Source organism: Rhodnius prolixus, unplaced genomic scaffold (assembly GCF_049639745.1).
Source record: "Rhodnius prolixus isolate KJV_2025 unplaced genomic scaffold, Rpr scaffold_5, whole genome shotgun sequence".
In the NCBI taxonomy this organism is placed as follows: Eukaryota; Metazoa; Arthropoda; class Insecta; order Hemiptera; family Reduviidae; genus Rhodnius; species Rhodnius prolixus.
Window position 1 is genome coordinate 18486220 of NW_027411624.1, and position 17829 is coordinate 18504048.

Below are 17829 nucleotides of genomic sequence, written 5' to 3' on the forward strand. Positions count from 1 at the left end.
AGCTGCTGTTTTTTTTCGATTTCCTTTCAACTTGTTAGTTTAACTAAGTAAACTTTTTCATGAAATTGGGTTCATTCAACTGCAAATTTAAGCACAATGGGACAGCTAGTTTCGCATGCTAGAAAATATCAAACGATTTTGTCCTTAATTTTAAGGATCTATGGCCGTTTCGGATGCTAATCCATTCCAATGTAAATAGCGTAAGGTAAGAAATCGACTATTCCTCTTTGTTAACTTCCCAACAATTTCAGTTTATTTCTCAAGAGGGACACGTGAATGATCGAAAGAGGATGATGGTTGACAAAAGAAAACAGGAAAAAATCTTGGATCTCATCAGAACTGCGGATCTTAACATCTGTTCATAATTTTTTGCTTCATGTATTGCCTTTAAAATTGGATAAATAAATAGTATATTTATTTTTGAAAGTGAGATGTAAGTTAGAAACATTTGTCTAACTGAATTGCTGTTCAGCTTGCTAGGTGTAAAACAATTAGATACAGTGAATATAAAGTGTGCTGGCAAAACGCTAGAAAATACTGATATCAATTTTAGTTTTGGTTAAAGTAGGGATTGTTTAACTGCTTGTACGCAATAATACCTAAACAAATGTAATGTATGCTTAGTCAGTACTATTTTGTAGGACGGTTAAGGTTGCTGACCTCTCAAATACATGACGTTGAAGGCGGAAAAGTAGGTATCACAGTGGAGATAAAACGCGCTAGCGCGCATTTTTTGTGCCCTCATTCAATTTAATTCAAAATTAAAATTGTTATTAATTTGTGACATTGTAAATTCCACTCATTACTGTGAACTGGTCTCTATGCGACAATAACATTAGAACTCAGTACATAAAATGTATATTCAGTATAATCGTTAATTAATTAAAATTCTAAAAGTTATATCGGATAATCAAATTTATAACAAAAATGCAAACATTTTCTCTACAATTTGCTATAAAAACCTAACTTTATGAAAAAGATAATATGCTGTTATTTCACATTCTCGTAATAAGTACATCAAATGCAACATTTAGTCGAGAAAATGGAGTGTCGTGAACTTGTGTCTGCTATGCGTCAAATAGTGAGCATCCTTCGGTTCTTTGTACTTATTGAATATCCTTAAAATGAGCCAGTAAATCTCCGTTGCCGGACTGAAAATCTTACATTAAAAAAATTACATTATAAATGAATATGTACAACACAGGGGAGGTTAGTGATTTTTAGAATGAACCAGCAATTAATGAAGTGGTTAACTAAATATTTTAAATATTCCAGCATGATATGTCCACGGTCCTTTGCTCTAAAAAAACAAGACCCGACCAGTTTTGTGAATATGGATGCGACTTATTAGGTCTGAGTAAATATAGCAATAAGACCTGACTAATATACAACAAAAATGAATTTGAGGCATGTTTAGGAATTTAAAGGTAGAAATATTGTTACAAGTGTTTGGAAGGACAAAATGCTGTGGTTAATTTTTTTTTTTTTTTTTTGGCTATTGAATCAAATTGAAATTAAATATTTATTTATTTTTTATTTAAGGCACTTCAGCATCTGAGGTCAGGACGCCTGGAGCTTATTTAGAGCACTTCTGTTCTCCGGAATGTGTTCATTCGCTACAGACCACACTGTCTCGAACAGTAAGCTCTAAGAAGCTCCTTGGAAGAAAATATCTAAGGGGACCAGCAGCTGGATTCGAACCCGCGCGATCTCTGTGTGGGAATCCATGTTAACCATTTATTTAGCTGATCCCTTTCTTGAAGGGATTGAATTAATTTATTGAATCATTAAATTAAAATTATTAAATTAATTAATTCAGTAACGACGATTGAATAACTGTTGTAAAATAAAGTATAAAATCGTTTGCTGAAATCTCGATCAAAACCCTTTGCAAAAAAAAGTTTAGTGGTAAACTTTACAAATGAAAAGCATCAGGTTTAAAAAATATAAATAATTTAACTGATTTTCAATGTCCTAGTAAATATATTTCTCAATGGACAAGGTGTTTTGTTTCTTATGAAGAAGTACAAATTGTACAATGAATTTGCTGACACAATAATTAGGAGCTCGATTTTCAGCTAATGAGTCAAAAAACGAATTCTATTCCTGGTAAATAAGATTCACCTACTACATTGTTATGGAAAGAATGTATTAAAGGTATTACGCATATTAAGCAAAAAAAATCTTTCCTGCTTAACTTTGTGTGTGTGTGTGAAAAATTTTACTTAGCTCTTTTATGCCTCTTTTAGGAATATGATTTAGGGAATTGATTTGATTTATTCCATAGTTATCAGAGCTAATTTTCAAACACAAGGGTAATATGAAGCTACGATGGCGCCTTGTGTATGATATTTAATGCACCTTGACTTAGACTATGAGTGACCCTCAGTTTGTTTATTCATTGTGTACGCTTCAGATATGTGTCTAACAAAATAATGTATTATATTTCAGACCTGACCGAACGAATTCGATTCACCTTCATGGATATTTTCTGTATTATCTATTAGTTATTGTATTTGCACTGAAAACAAGAATAATACGAAACGAGGTCATTATTGGAAAATGTCGCTTATATCATTTCAATAATTAAGTATAACAGAAAGGATCTTATAAAAATAAAACTAGGAAATTGTTCTAAATATTAAAAATAAAAATACTGATGCTCATTTTTGTTTTAAAATATTATTATCTTGTTGCCAAATTGGTTTTTTTCGCTCTCCTAACGTACACATGTACCTATAGAGTGCAGTTTCTCTGAGCCATATTACGATTATGTAGTTCCTTTCTAGTTATATGAAGAAGCAATTATAATCTGACATCAAACCTTCACAGTGATTATGTCATGTTTTCAAATTTTATTAATTAAAAATAAAAGTAGTCTAATATAAAACTGTCATTATAGGAAAGTGGATTCGCTGAAATGGAGCGAGCCTTAGATATTCTATTCCTAGAAGCTTTTTAAAGCTCACTGTCTGATGATGGACAGAGTTGTCTGTAACCAAAGTATACTTTCCAGAGGCATGCACTGCAAATAGCTCCGTAAACCACTTCTTTTTCTACACAGTCCATATTATAAAAATCTCCCTTATTTTTTCATTTTAGCAAAAACTTAAGCTTTATAATAAATAAATTAACTTGAGCTCTAAATTATTAATGTTACTCAGCTTGCCACAGAATTATTCGATTTTAAAATATATAAATAATTACTTAATAAAAACTTCGGGATGAGTAGTAAAGTTATTTATTTATTTATTTTTTAATTGTATACATTTCTATATAACATTTCACTCTTACTGAGAGTAACCCAGCTGTCTGCTCCTTCATCGCCCGCTCTAAACTTGTAACCACAGTTAAAACCACAGATCCCTCAGAAAACCTTTTTACGTGTTTCATGTATTAAAACTGTCCGGTAGGACAGTTGTATAAGGGTTGATATATTTTAAAGCTTTACCACAAAAAGGATTTCATCCTATTTAAAGAGTATCCTATCTCGCACCATTAAAGTTCGTCAAGGAGTTATCTGGGCATTAAATAAATTTTAATATAATCTGGATGCGAAAATATTGATTGAAGATTTGTCTTCTTTTTTTTTTAGTAAGTAATTTTGAAATGAATGCCCTTAGCCGCTCGCTGCCATACCTATTTAAGTGATGGAGCACAGAATGCTGGTACTGCCATTCGCTGTTCATTCATTAGCCCTCTCATTCATGTGAAAATGGATGTTATATCAAGAAATGGTGAATGGAACTATAATTATAATCACAGTAAATAGGTTCTATACATTTCCCATTTATTTAAGAGGGGATAGTAATTTGTGTTGATTATTTTTTATTATTAATTAATCTCATTTGTTCTTATAATTGACTGGTTTGCTCGTTATGACACAATCTTGTCTTCTAACTTGTTGTTGTAATTAAATTAAATAGATTAAAGATTAAAATTGTTTCAATTTAAAGTAATATTTTAAATCAATTTCTCAGATAGAATGTTCATGTTCGTGTAGCATGTTCTATACCAAGTTTAAAGTAGAATCTTGAAGGTTCTTCGTTAAAGTAATTCAATAAAGAGATATTCCGTTAGAATGTTGACAAAAATTTAACTTCCGAAGGATCGAAGAAGCTCGAATCAGTTTGAGTAGCAACTTGTCTATTTTAATGAATTTTCATTTCTCAACACACAAATAACAATTTGTAAGACGAAACTATTCTTCTCATTATCTTAACTTTACAAGGAATTACCTCGGTAAAAGTTATATCTCTTCCTAGGAGCTTCTTACAGCTCATTGTCCGGTGATGGACAGTGGGCGCCAATAATCTCAGATATTGTTGCGCTTTAAATTGAAAAAAAAAGTTATATAACATAATTTTCAAGTACCAAACATTTTTGGCACCAGTACAGCTAGCTTTAGAGTACCTATTTTCTCGTTTTTTCTATATACCTTCTCCATTTAAAATTCTTTTTCCTGGAGAGCTCTTTTGAGTATTTTATTAGTTTCACATTTTAAAGGTGCAAAACGATGGCCCAGAGGTTACTGTAGCCAGCTGAATAGGTGTCCTGTTTTACAGAGAGCATTATTGATCCCCGTAGTGGAGTAGTCACGACGGACTATGAGTGAGGAGGCAGTGGGGATAACTGGAGCCACCAGCTAAATTCCCCACTCTTGGTCCACACTTTGAAAGAGCTGTTCTAGCTCCTCAGCGATATGTAGGTCACAATCCCTAGGGACCCCATACTAAATAGGTGGGGAGGGAGATATAGCTGGGGCTTGTTGTTGCGCCGTTGGTTGGGGCGCCTCTCTCTACTCTGACACCCCTGCGTTCAGTCCCGTCGCTTCAGTCGACCGGGCTACAGTTGCCACTTCCCTCCCACAAGGTGAGTGTCTAATTTTCGTCTCTATTTTTTTAATTTTTTTTATTTACACATCTATTTGTGTTTATAAATGGTAACAGCTAATAAATGACCTGCAATCATTGAAACTTGCAACATTAAAGTTGTGATAAATATTTTGAAAACAATTGACATTTTTTGTTTTATCCTAAAAATAACAAATAGGATTTCGAAGAACATCTCAGCCTAATATTTCCTGTCTAGCTGGAAATACATACTGGTTTAATTTTTGTTTCTGGTACCACACATAAGAGTGATTATGGTCAAAATAGTTAATTTGCCTCCTACTTAAAAAATACGATACCCTCTAAAAAATTATCTATCGCTTAAAATGCAACTCCATCTGATAACAATTTTCAGGATTTCCAGATTAACATTAATTAACAAACTTAATTTAGTAATTATATTATCACTTTATTCATTAATGATCCAATACACGCTGATGATACTATAGATGCGGGAAACGTAAGTATTGGGTTTGGAAAAATATTTATGGGTTTACATTTTATTTTATGATCATTTTTGTAACAAGTAATTTTACACCCAAATTATATTTCTATCTTCTTTTTTTTAACAAAACTTAAGTTACAATCTTTCTAGACAGATTTTTATTCTGTGGTACTATATACATTATACAATAGAAATAAATTATACCAGATTTTAAATTATTTTGAAAAGAAAATGTATACAATATTGGCTTAGGATGCAATTTTGTGATAGTATTTAATTCTAAGTTTGTTCCTTGAAAACCAATTTGAGTTAGCTGATCTCTACAAATAATAGTATAACTCAAAATTGTTAAAAAATAATAGAAAACATAGCTAACATTGTTTCATTATAAATTTCTATTATTAACGGATTTAACTCGTAAACAATCCTGGGTCTGCTGTCCTCCTTCCTTCTTGCCTAATTAATAGGAATAATACTAATGAATGCCCAAGAAAAAGTATGAACAGATGAAATTGTTTACATTTTTCTTTAATACACTGGTGTGTTTTCAATCGAAAGTCTCATTAAAGGAAACTAAAGCCTGTTTATTTTCCGAAGCGAGATGTTCAACTACCAAATTAAGTGTCATAAGCGTATGAGATTAGCAAACATACTTTACAATAAAAATATTTTCAAATTAATCATCAGATAAAATCCATGGCTAAGACCGGGAAGTGAACCCACTTACCATCAATAAATCTTAGCTTTGCGGGCCACCTCTCCAACTAACTGCTCGGCTATCGGTGGCGCCTTGTACATTATACTTACTATTATAGTGCAGGAAATAAAACATCAAAATCTTTCACCTTTCAAGATAGTTGAAATTAAAGAAGGTTATTTAATGATAAATGTTTAACCATTCAATCATTAAATATCTTATTAGTACATTACCCTTGTGATAAAAAGAAATGAGCTGCTTTTAGTTCCTATCACTTTTTAAAATTACGACATTAAGTCTCATTTTGCTACACAGTTAAAAAAAAAAAAGCATTCGTTTGCAAAAAATAAAATAATAAAATGTAGGGAAAACACCCGTGCCACATTCTTTTGTTGTAATTCTCACAATTCAAACCTCTACATTTTATTCCAATTCGGAATTTCAAGGCACATTTTACTCTTATTCGCATTATACAGTTTGTTAAACCTAAAATTGCAATGAAATGAGATTTAAAGGACTTCAAGTCTATCCATTGATCCTACTTTCCAAAAAACAAATTCTCCTAGAAATAATTATTCAAATAAAAGTTATAAATATATGTAAACGGATTTCGAAGATTGTGAGCCTTTTAGAGAAAATAAAAAAAAAAGAGTAAAATCTTGAAAGTGAATCGTAGTACTTTCGGCTGAGAGATTTCCTTCGATTTCAGAATTTCAACAACTCAATTTAATTCTACTTGATAGGCGCCACGATAACCAAGTTATAGTCAAAAGTACTATCTCTTATTTCAGCAAAAGAAAATGAAATATTTAATACATAATTTAATAATACAACCCAAATGACTACTTTCACATTTTTCTAAAATTTTATTATATTAATTACTCACTTTAATTTTGGAAATAAGAGTTATTTAAGAAATTGGTTTTCAAGATACCTCAAGAAATTTCAGATGTAAATTTGTAAAAACCGTGCACATTATTTGAATATTGACAATTTATTTAATCCTTAAGTGACCAATTATTTGTTAGATTCTTGCACATAATTCTTCTAATAAGGAAAAGAACAAAGGATAAAATCGATAAAAAAAAAGTTTAATCAAATTATTATTGAAACAACCTAAAGTTGGATTGAATAAACGGTAAATTCTCATACTTTCACCTTTATTATTCTCCAACGAGAATTGTTATATTCGGTAACGTTATTTCAATTATTTATTTCATTCACACCTTCTTTAATATAACATGTTACTACTGTTATTGTGGTATAATTTGGATGACATCATTCATTTGATGAAGTTCTAATTTGAATGTGACCTATTCGATCATCAATAATTTTAGCTTTAGCCTTAATTTCTGTATTGGGATTCTGGAACCAAACGATTTAAAATTCAACCATAGTAAATGAATTACTAAACCTGTATTGATTCACCATTTTATTGTAATGGTCGGACCTATATTCAAATCAGTAATATTTAGTAAATTCGAATCCTTAATAACCCTTGAGAATTGCATATCGTAAGACTTGTTCACACGAAATTCTCTGAAAGGTGTCACTTCTACTTTAAATTACCTCACTTTAAAGCAATTGATTTTTATGAATGTGAATACGAGTAATTATTAGCTTTAAGTTTAACCATTTCAGTATGTGTGAAGTTTTATTTGTTCAATTTTTCCCTATGTTTACTTCTGCAACATTTGTTGTAACAGTTGTTTTAGTTTTATTCTCTTGAAAATAAGGTTTTTGAACTCTTCTAAAAAATCAATTTCGTTTTATAAAGTATAAAATTATTTAATTTTAAATGTAAAAACTCTATTGTAAAAATATTTTAATTAAAACATTCCAATTTTCGTAAACCTATTTAAAAAAAATCTTTCTATTGGAGGAACGTAATCAATCAATTTTCTTTGTATTTTTTCGGATGAAGTAGATTTTTGCTTTCAATATTAGGAATTTAATTAAAAATATTTCTCCCTCGGAATTAATGAAAAAGTACTGAAGTTCCTCGTCTACCCATCCCAACATTCATTTTCCACTTTGTTCTTGTATTTATAAAAGTATTCCTTTATTATATACTTTAACCTCAAATTAAACTTTTATTCAAAAACTTTTCCTTTTATTGATGGCAGTATCATTCATTTAGCCAGATGAGAAAAGTTGCCATTTAAAAGATCAGATAATTTTAAATATCAAAAATTATAATCTCAAAAATTCCATTTACTCACAATTATGAGAATTAATAAATTGAGATTGCAAAAGAAAAACCCTTTTGCTCCGAACATAAACGCTAATCTCTATTGAATTTGAATGTGATCTCAATCTTTGATCCATTTGCATTCATTTTTTTTCAGTGGGAGAAAAACCCTTCTTTATTCAAAGCCATTTGTACCCAAATGAAAGGGTAAACATAAAAACCGTTCGGTAAAAAGATTTCTTTACAATCTTTTGTGAAGAAACCAACCAGTAGCTTGAGTGAACTGTGAGAGCTCTTTTAGCATCTCACATCGAATCAACATTTTGAACTCTGAGAAGATTCTGTCCTCAAATAACAGCGACTGATCGAGTTTAAGATAGAAATTCAGAACGGAGGCCTAGGCCATCTAAGATTCACAACTACCTGAACAAACCAAGTCACAATCTTAAGTGGAAACATTCTAAGCTCAGTCGACTGACAACCTATTCCGATCAAAATATCCTAAACATCCTTATTCACTAAACAATCCGACATAGGTGTTTTCTCCTCTGTCTAACATGCTCTTCCGAAAGTATCGGGAATGTGTCCCACTTAGTAGAGATATTTCCTTAAACTTCAAGTGTTCAGTGAGGAAACCAGCCAAGTTTCCACTGAGATTTCTGTGAGAGATCCCACGTACGGCATCAACAATTATAGACGGGTAAGGAATCCAAATTTTTGAGTTTCAAATCGCTTATCATCAGGATGAATGCCACCGAGTCTTTCTATCGGACATCAGGTCTCAAACAAAACACCAATGCTTAAACCTTCCGATTTGACACGCATACCATATTCTCGTAACCCAAAATCTCATTTGTCATACTTATCCGTTGCAGCCTGCCAGGAATTAATCTAGTGTTGGGTAATAAGATAATTGTTTCGATCCTACCTTTCTCTATTTCAAGCTGATTAGAGAAATCTTTCCACGAAATCATGTATCGGAAAGGATCATCTTCGCGTTGACTAGGTTCCATGCACGTCCTCTTTCACAGCGATAGTGTTGCAAGCTCTGCTAGCACTTCCAGAATGGTTTAACTGAAAACGATATGCAATCTATGGCAAGATATCAGCTTCTTGTTTCCTGTTTTCAAGTTTTCAGGGTCGATAATAACAATAATCAATATTATTTTACTTCTTGACTTTCATAAAATTCCCGTGTTAAACACTGGTGGAATTTTTGACAATTAGTATGCTCATTTAATTTTTTATGTTATCTTTAGAATATAAAGTCAATAGGAGGACAATAGAGGAATAACTGCTGGGATGACTAGAATTATGGGTAGGACTGTATTCTAATCATCTTTTTGTGCACAGTATATCTTCATTGGCGGCGGATAGAATGCTTATAAATATGGTAAAGAGGATAATTTTCAGAAAGCTTACTATCTATCGTAACAATATCAATTGTTTATGATAATACGTCTGTTGTTTTATTATTATCACAACAGTAATTTAGTTCAATGCTTGTTCCACGAGATATTAAAAAAAAAAAATGTCTAGAAGGGGGATTCACCATAGCTTCTTCTATAAACTAATTTGGCAAAATGCCAACATTTCGAATGAACTCTACAGACTCAATTCATTGGACAGTGAAGTTATGTTACTCTGGTGTTGTACACAATAGTTGGGGAAAAATACATTAAGTTGATTACATTCTTTCTTTTCTCCTTTAACTTCTATGCAGTTGTAATGCAGATTTTGTATGCAGTTATTATGCATATTTTCTGCGCAGTTATTACTTAATAAAGCAAGAAAAAAAACTAGTCCTATTTTGAATGTTTGCCTTCATTAATTTACAAACATTGTCGTAAATGTTTAACTTGCTTTTACAGCAAGATAGCTCTTTTAAGATTCAAGTAGAATGTTCATCAGGAATTCAAGTTTTTTTTCGAGGAAAAACAAGTTGTTATCAATTGGACTGAGATTATTATTATTTGCTTGGTAGGGCAAACAAAATTTCTAATATTAGAAGAGATTTGCATTTGAAATTTCATTTAGATTTATGTTGAGATCCGATCTAAAATTTTCTATCAATATACTTCAAACTGATTTACAAAATTTAGATTTAATGAATTTAATAGATTTGAGACACATGGTGAATGAGTGAGAACAATGTACTAAAAAATCAATGAATGAATGAGGCTGGGATGATGAAGCCTGATGCCAGATTTTTTGAATTAAAGAAGGCCTTCGCTTATGCCTTAAAAGATGATTTCATACTTCCTTCTTAATAACTGTAATTAGCTGCATTAATTGCGTCATAATAATGACATCTAGATAGACTAATGTACAATTGATTGCACATAATTCTCATCAATTGAACTTCGCTTATAATTTATTGCTCCCATCGTCAGTTTTAAAAGTTGAAATTTGCAATCTTTTCTTCCTTTCTACTAATGATCGAATTAATGTGATTCTAGGTTACAAGATAAATGATACAAGAATGAATAGAAGGCAAACTTCTCATTGTGTCAATCCTTGCAATAATCAAGTTTCTTACAAAATTTTAACAGTCGCAACAGAGTTAACTGTTTGTTCCTGCTACTTCTAATTCTGGACACATTTCTATTTTATAATTCACGTGAAAAAATTTAATTAATAACTTTGGATAGTATGTAACTTACGTATAATTATTTTAAAAAGTTATTATAAACGAAAATTAAATCTAAGAGAATTCGAATCCTCTTGTTAGATACCATTAACAGAAAACCTCAAAAGAATTTGCAAATATTTTCATCTTGTACGTAAGATCAAAGTCGAAGAATTGTAAGTAGGGAAAAAGACGCCATGAGTGAAGTATTTTAAACTGAAACTGGACAGAGGCTTAGCATTCACCCCAACGTGAATATCACAGACATAGTAAATATAAGGGACTGATTGTTTCTCACTTTCCACGTATAAATGGAGTTCCAAATTAGACACCAGCAATACACTCGCATTGTGTTTTGATAGTAATAAAACCAGTCCAACATGCCATTAAAATCTATCATAGGGTGCGGTTCGCCACCACTCTTTTATTTGTGTATATTGTTAAGCGTAACCATGTCTAGTAATAAAGCCGATTTCAGTAACGTTGACTTAGGTGAGAGATAATTCTAAAAAAGAGAAATGTTTTTTTTTCGCCTAGGATTTTTATATTACTTTTATGTAATATTGTCTTTACATGGCTTACTTTGTAATCTTATTGTTGATTATTGATAAACAGAATTCTGCAAATTTGTCATTTTGCAAGAATTATGCTCTTCTACTGCTATAAAAGACATATATATAAAATTAACTAACACCATAATGTTGAAATTCAAAGTAAATATATATCACACGCTTTAAATCTAAGAAGATGATAACATCTAGAGGGCATTGATCTTTTCATTTGTAACAGTTTTAATGCATATATAATTTATATGTTCTCCATTTTGTGGCTAACTGCTGTTAACTATTTTAATATCTCATTATAAGCTTAATGTACCCGAACCGTACCAGAGTTAGTGGAAACTGGGTATTAATTAATTTATCATTCATCAGATGCTAACATTCTCGCTAGTAACTTCTAGCTTTCATGAATGGTTAAACTTACTTATCAAAGAAGCTAGACATACGTGATTAGATTTTAATACTGTTACAAATATTTAATTAGAGTATGTTTGCAAGGGATATGTAACTGTTACATATTTTTACCTGCCGAAAGGTGGAAAAAAGTCTGCCTTTGTTTAAAGCCTCCTTCTTTTAAAAAAACTGTAGATAAAAATAAATGTGTACAACAATTCTTACGAATTCCTCTTATTTCCTCAATTATCACAATTCCTTTAGAATCTCTTAATTGTATCTTCCTCATAATTGGTTTGATTAACACTACATTATATTAACTATAATATTACACGACTATTCGCAAGTAAGTGGCAAATTTATGATTAATATTTTAATGAAAATTAGGTATTAATGCAACTTTATTATTATAATGAGTTTTAAAAAGATTTGTATTTAAATTTAAAAAAAAATTGTTTATAAACTTGAACTTTTTCTAAAAACAAACTATACTTTTCCCTAAACGAATACAAACTTTTTTAATACAACTTTACGACCAATTAGGAGGTACTCCCAAGAGCCTGTTGGTGACTTATTAGGAGGACCTTTTTTTTAACACAATGTACAGACGTACACAAATTCCAAGTAATACGTTTTGAACGACTAATTTGTATGAAAGAAAATTTCTTGTATGAAACTAATTCTCCTTAAGTAGAGGAAACGTCCTGATGGTTCATAATGAGGTATCAAGTAAGTTAAAAAAGTAGTAGAAATGTGAAAACTAGAGATAATTATTTACAAAGATATCACTAGGTGTACCTTCTATTTGTTTCAAAGAAGTCACTGGGAGTATATCCTAGTTAGTTACAAAGGAGTCACTGGAAATCCTCCTAGTTACAAAGAATCACCAGGAATACCTTTTTTTGTACAAAGAAGTCACTGGAATTGCGACCTATTTAGTTTCAAAGAAGTCAATGGGAGTACATCCTGGTTATTTGCTAAGTGCAACCTAGTTAGTTACAAATAAGTCACTGGGAGTATATCCTGGTTAGTTGCAAAGTGTGACCTAGTTAGTTACAAAGAAGTACCTACCCGCAAGTCAAATATGGGAATATTTGATATAATTTTAAACAATCCAAAAAAAGGGTAAAATTTAGGTATGTATCAGTAAATACTGTAGAATATCTAACTCTTCTTTTTTGTGATAAAGAAATCGTGACTTGAAATAATCAACTCTCCAAGATGGCCTTTTGTCCTGCAAGTTCTACTCATTTTTAAATAAACGTAGGGTTTTTTTTTACACCAGAAGATATTAATATTAATAGGCCGCTCCTATCTGAATTTATTATTAAATGAGTATTACGTGACTCTGACTACATAAAATTTAATAATAAATGTTTAACAAGCTATATAAGTGGAAATGTACTTTGCGTTATGCAATTATTTTGAAAAGCTTCTTGATTCTACTTCACAAAAACTATTCTATTAGTGTTTGCTTGGTTGGAAATTGTTCTTGAGAGGATTTGGAATTTTTTCAGAATACAAAACGCAAGTTCTTACATTTATAACGAAATAAATATGGCTGTGACAAGTGGATCGACAAAATGAAACTTTCTAGTACTTCGAAGTGAATACAAGTGAATTTCTCGTTCTGTCTCTCTTTCACAAAACAACGATATGCGCTGGAAGTATTTTTTTCGTGTTAAGGAGACTTCAAAGTATGAAGTTCCTGCAAAAATTAATTTAACCTAGAAATTTTTTTGAGGGAGAAGGTTTGATGCGAGAATTACCTTACTTTATCTTTTTATAAACCAATTCTTTCATTTAGGATACAACACGATTGCTGATTGCATTTTTAATTGATACTGATCCAGGGAAAAAATTAATTAACTGATAGAATAAAATAAAATTAATAATTAATAATTAAGTAATTACTTAATGGTCTATCGATCTGGAGAATCTTGGACGGTGTCAAAGTAGAAGAAAGGTTGATGGCCGCTACTGTGAGACATATTTCGGAGCAAGACTAGGTAAATCGGCCAAAATCTTTCGGACAGATCTAGTGAAAATATTTTTTTTAAAGATACTTAGATGATAAACAATAACAGAGTCATTATTTTCTCAAACTTCCTCCAGCTGTAATGACTGCCTACGCGATTAATTCAAGAGACTACCTGGAAGGACATTTTGATGAGTATTATTGATGCTTAATGTCTAAATTTCCGGGCATTCTGAAACAAGATTGCTTGAAGAAAAAGGATAGCTTGGACCGGGAGAATTTTGGTATTATCGTGCGGAAAGGTTACAAACCCTAAAACTCCCTGCGTGCGCCTATGTTTATGTAATTTTCTGTTCGTCTTACGAGTTATTTTGTTACCAAACTTATGCAAAAACATTTTTACATATTTATATAATAACTATCTAACAGGCAGTTGTTCTTCAAACAGAAAGTTCCCTTATTAAAATTGCTTTTAAAGACTTTAAATGTTGAGCTTGTCTTTTAAAAATTTTTATTTAATTCGGAACTGAACTGTAAGAATAGCTAGGTACAGAGATCAGTTTATATGTGCATTGTTAGAATAAGAGATTTCCAGTAAAGTAAACTTAGACTAGAAATATTAGTTATTTCTCGAAATAATTATCGCTTAATCTTATGTTCTCATGCAAATTTTAAGTTCTCCTGGCCTTACCTCCGAAGATATACGATTGGACTAATGAAAACGGTTATTACGCTATTTAAACTGCTCCGACATAGGCTTTAATGTAATTATCTCGTTTAGTTGAACAAAGGATTAAAGAAACTTCAAACAACTTTAATCCAAGTACCTAAAAATGAGTGTGATAGAAAGAACAAGGAAGAAAACATTTGTTTTTGTTTTTTATCTTTTCCCACGATGATGCCACACACACAATCTACAGTCACGAATTTCGATTCTCTTGTGAAAGTTAATTCCGCCAAAGAGTTGCTTTCAAATTTAGACTATTCTCGTTGTAAAGATTTTATTCTTATCTATTATTTATTGCCATCACAATGATTTTGTGAATTACATATATGTTTTAAAAAAACTTATTTCACCCGATTTGCACTGAATCAAACGAAAATGATAGAGAACTGATGACAAGAAATCTAAAAAACTAACAAAAAGCTGGTAAAGCTAAGTACAGTAAAATGGCAATTCAAATAAACTTGGTTTATTTATTTCTTGGCGGATTACCAACAATTTTTGTTTTCCTTATTAATAGTTTATGATAGATAGACGTTTAATATAACTCATAACGCAGTTTGGAAAAACGCCCCTTAAAATAAATTTACTTTGAAGAATGTTTTAAATAATAGTTAGTTGGTTTTTTGTTTTCTGTTTTTTTTTTTTGTTTTTTTGGCGTCGGCTTTCACTACCAGAACCATCCAATAAAAATTATAGTTCTACTTACACATGTGTGACATCTATGTGATGTATTAAGAAATTCTTAAGACCCCATTTCGAGTAAATTGCAGGCAACTGAACGATAGATTCAAGAAAATGGCATCTCCAGATGATCGATTTGCCCAAAATCTTAATGTTGGGTGACGTGAGCATCTTCACGTCCAGAACATCCAGACTCTATATCAAACTATAAAATTAGGTGCCATAGACGGAAGCGTCGAACATTCCTTAGTTAATCCATTAAACAAAATGAAGATAAAAAAGTATTTCTTTACATTCTACGGTACGGTAACACCGTCTGCCAGAGGTTGATTATATTATGGTTTATGCTTCATGTGTTACATTATACATAGTTCATCACATTATGGAACTTGCTGATTTTTACGATTTAACATGTTATTATAATAATAACAAATGAAACAAAGTCGAAAAGAAATTACAAACTAATATACCTTCAAATATATTATACTTAGCTGCATGTATAAGTAATGTATAATCTGATAAATAACTGACAAAAGACCCGCAACCCAGACGAATCTGTCGCGCCAGGAATAACAAATATAACGTATCAATTGATTTAGAGGATGCTTGACCTATTTCAATAACTACGAAATTCCATTTAAATTAATAAAATATTTCTTTGAAAGCTTCTGGAAGGCTGAATTGTTGGTCAAACAATTAATAAAAACTGAATGAGACCAGTAACCAAAATACATATAACTGAATTTAGTCTAAAACAAAAATTATAATTCCTTTAAAATCTGATATTATTCTTGCTGTAGAATATTTATACCTCTTTAACTTTTTAACATCTTAGTAGCCAGCCACAACTTAAGTATTTTATCACAATTTTAGCTGCTTCGTATGTGGCACCAGCAGAATTAAGTAAACATTTATAAGCCTGAGCTAGATTATCAACTTTAAAATAATTGTCTGTAGCGCACGAATTGTTTAATTAAATTGACAATTCAATTTAAAAGTTTGCCTTAAAAAATTGAGTTTTAAAATGTGCATTTTTTTTCACTCTCTCTTATGATTCGTTAATTTTTAACTTTACATTTGATTTAATTTTGAATTTATATATACCCATACACAATTCCAGAATAAAGTTAGCTTTAGAAAAATTTGTTTCCATTTTATATTTTTCAATGAACAAAGATGAAAAATTATAAGTAAAATTGAGAAATCATTTATTGTGATTCACTTCCTATTGTAGTTTTAATTCGAATAGATGCCTGAAAATAAAATCTATGCCCAACATTACAATATTAATGGTTTTGCTTGTTACTACGTTTCTGCGTTTCAAGTGATGTTCTTGTAAGTTAGCAAATGCCTTTATTTTAACAACTGCATGATACTTAATAATAATAATAATAATTAAAAAATTTACAATTTTAACTTATTTTACTAAATTTCTACTTTCACCGCAACTTGCAGACCTTCACCTGGATTTCGTTTCTTAGCAGAGCTTTTTGAATATTGAACACTTTCTACTGCAAGGAACAATTGGCAAAATACATTTTATCATAATCATCAATTAGGGTATCGTGTACCGAGGGTGGAAGCACATTATTTTCTAAAAAAATGAAACGTAGCTACGCGGGATTCGAACTGGGGATCTCCCACTTACAAAGCCACGCTTCATAACCACTAGACCAAATCCCGCTCCTTGTATTAAAATATATTAAATAAAAATATTTAAGCAATGTATTATAAATAAATTCTTACATTTTATTTCAGTAATTTTTTTATATTTATCTATAAATTGGTTTATTTGATTTTTATTACTTTTTCTTTGTTTTATTTTAGGTTTTCTTTAGTTTGAATTGAAAATTCAAGTTGAGCTGTATGTGATCGCTTTTTTATAAACATTTCTAGAAGAAACAAATTTAGCAAGTAAGTGGTCCAATATTTGCATTTAATAACATAAACATCTATGTAAAAGCTTAAGTAGAACAGTTTAGTTACAATGAAGTCCGTTAGTCTCGTCGGCGTTCACTTGCCCTGATCTTTAAATCGTTTGCCCTAATTTTGTTAAGTTATTTAGAAACTAAATATTATTAAAGTTTATTTTTTACTATCTGTTTAACTAACATTTAAATCTATACACTGCAATTGTATGTTATCAGAAGGTTTGGGTATATATTGCAGTTTAATTTACTGTTATTTCTTTTTCTGTTATTGCAGTGATTATTACTCAAGAATATGATAATCCTGAACTTCAGATTTATAAAAAAAAAGAAGGTATACAAGGTAATCAGAGTTCTGCACACGTGCACTCCTTTATCGAACCCGTAGTACAAATGATAAGAAACATTTGCTCACCTCCAAGCATTTATTATTAACAAATGTTTTTGGTTGATAATAACCTTTATTTCCAGTTAAGAAAGTTTAGAATCCGTAGCAGACTATAACAATTTATTTATTTAGTTCTGGCTTGGTTCATTCGGAGAAAATTTTTAAAAAAACTTGGAGTTCTATTGTAATATTAAATTAACTTAGAAATGCACTTTCGGTTAACTAATTTTGTTAAAAAATTGGAATTCAGGCAATGCTTTTAATGCTACATAGCTCGCAGTACAATTTATTAATGACTTTATTCATATATTTTGCTATGC